The sequence below is a fragment of the Cupressus sempervirens genome, chromosome 3 (assembly GCF_028749045.1).
Source record: "Cupressus sempervirens isolate cs-2001-9-10 chromosome 3, ASM2874904v1, whole genome shotgun sequence".
In the NCBI taxonomy this organism is placed as follows: domain Eukaryota; kingdom Viridiplantae; phylum Streptophyta; class Pinopsida; order Cupressales; family Cupressaceae; genus Cupressus; species Cupressus sempervirens.
In genome coordinates this window covers 868,245,196-868,248,031 of record NC_143120.1, presented here as the reverse complement: position 1 = coordinate 868,248,031, position 2,836 = coordinate 868,245,196, and positions in this window count along the sequence as shown.

The window sequence follows — 2,836 nt, the reverse complement described above, 5'->3', positions numbered from 1 at the left end:
ATTAACCTTAGTTAACTTAGTTGTATACACATGAAATAAATAGCATGAACACAAGTGACACCAAGATTCAACGTGGAAACCCAATTTGGGGATAACCACAAATTGCAACTAGTTATTGATTTTCCCTCTTCTGAAGTGAGCCCTGTTAGGAGCCAACCCTATTAAAGGTTATGAAACACACTGTTAGGTGTTATCCTATTAGAGGATTTAATCACCCTGTTAGGAGTAGCCTTGTTAGAGGTCTTTATACACTTCAATCTAGAAATGCCACCTTGTTAGAGGATTTACAGATAGATGTTAATTCAACTCTGTTAAGAGATTTAGAACACTGCTATAATGGTTAGAGAGTAACAATGAGATGACCTAATTTCTAATGCAACTGTATTGTTGATCATAGATCTCAATTTTGGCTTGAATACTTAATCCTTCTTAATCGAATGTATCTTTGCAACTCCTCAAGGATATTCTTCTTATCCTTCTAATTCGCTTCCTCTAAACATCTTCTATTCTTCCATATATTCACACACACATTCAATCATCAACTTGACCTTTTATTTATACCTTATGCATTATCAAGATGAATTTAATACAACTTAGAATAATTAATATTCATCTCCTCAGTCGGCTAGAAGTAATAAACAAATTCATTAAAATCAATATGTCAAAAAAATAAATCCTTCATTAGTTGACCCTGCTCGGTAGACACTAACTCAAAAAAATGGTTTTCTTGTGTTAACCAAGTGAACTCAATTAACACTACATCTTCACAAACTTCCTGTGGTAACCAAGTAAGCTCAGTTAACACTGGTTCCATCCAACTTTCCTTTGATACCGAAGTGAGCTCGGTAGGTACTGCCTTCTGAACTTGGCAAGCACTGGACTACTCGATAGACTCAGGAAACTATCTTTATTGTCCAAGTGAGCTTGACATACACTAACTGGTAAAGATATGACATTTTGTGTAACATAAAAGACAATACACAATTAACCAATTATTTTCAATAGATACACCTTCCCAAATAAAGTATACTATTGATCTCCTTGATGTAGTTTCCAAGAATTTAGCTATATGAATCAAGAAAAGTAGAAACTTGGAGATAAATAGAAAGCATTAACAATTGTGGATTGCTCATGTATCCCTTTGATTATTGAAGAAGATAGGAAGGTTAAGTCACTAGAAGATTGGAAATGAGAATTTAAGATGTTTCCACATAGGATAATAGCAAAGTATAAAGGTGACAAATCTTTTTAGATTGATACCTTCCACAAATTTCTTAGTAAATTGTTTACCCTAGAGAATAAACTTGTCAAGTGCATTAGTGAGGTTAAAATTGCTTGAGGCAAAAGATTGAGTGATTTGTAGAGCTTTGCTCCTACCATTTCTATTTTCACATGGCTAACTCATGCCCAGATAGCGAAGTGGATAGAAATTTACATGAAAGTACCTGAGGAAGCCAAAAATATTGTTGCAAAAGAAGATGTCAATGAAGTCTGATATTTTTTTATACTTTATGTTATTATCTTTCATAATTAATTAAATAGTTATAGTTATGTAAAGATTTGAAGCTTGTTGCACCTTTTTGAAAAGGTACCAAGACTTATATTTATGATATGAACTCAAAATAAATGTGGAGACAGATCATTAGCAACAAGAAGTAATAGTAGTTACAAGTTTTCAATATGAATTAAATATCTTTTCTCTATGTTTACTAAATGAATATTGAATCCAAACTCCTCTGTTGTACTTCCTTAAGAAGAAATGGAAACAATGATAGTTCCTTCAAATCTCTTTTGGCTTATGGTGTATTAAATGTTTCATGTTCTTCATTATTTATCTTAGATTACTATTGTTGTATAGTAAATGAGGATACTTGCATGAATTTGTCTACATTGTCTCCTTAAGTTGGGGTTAAATTCATCTAGGCTTCAGATTGCATTTATCTTTTCCTTTATCTACTAGTTGATGGGATGCACATTGTCTCTAAGGGTTCAAATAATAAGATTACATGGGAGTTGACTCTATTTTCCCAAAAGGACTAAGGACTAATCATTGTACGTTTCTTGTAAGTGTATATGTATAGTTCTAGGTTAGTGAGGTTCAATCCATTAGTATTGCATAGATTATTCTTGAATACTTTCATCCTTTTTAAATCATTAAAATATTCTAATTTCTCCTTGAGAACCTATTTTCCAACTCAAGAGTATCATTAAGTCTGGCTTCATAGCCACTCACTATTTCACTTAGGTACAACAGCTAAGTCTTGCAGATCGTGAAGTGTGGAGATTAAATAAAGTGAAGATTCAATCTTCTTCGTTGGCTAAAATTGTGTTGAGTTTCCCAGGATCGAGTAGGCAAACTCGTAATAATTTAACCAACAATTTTGTGCACCAATAGATTGATGAGTCTACTGGGGAAGTTGCAATTACTTAGAGATTCTCAATTTTTACAAACCAGTAAATAGAAAAGAGAAAGTGTGACTTTTTTGGATAAAGAACCATATATATATATATATATATATATATATATATATATATATATATATATATATATATATATATATAATAAGTCTAAAATAAAAATGGCAACTCTATTAAGGAATTTTCAGATTACATCTCCACCTCACATAAAACCATTAATTCCACATGCTCTCAGGCCATTGGATCTGAGAATATTTGTATATAAACTTGAAAATTTATGCTCAACCTTAATAAATAAAGTTTCAAGGTTTCATGGTCAATGGGAAGGATCAATAGTTGATTATTTAGATGTAATTTATGATTATGTAAATGATAATCAAGTCTATAAAGAAGATAAGTAATGATGCTCTTTGTAAAA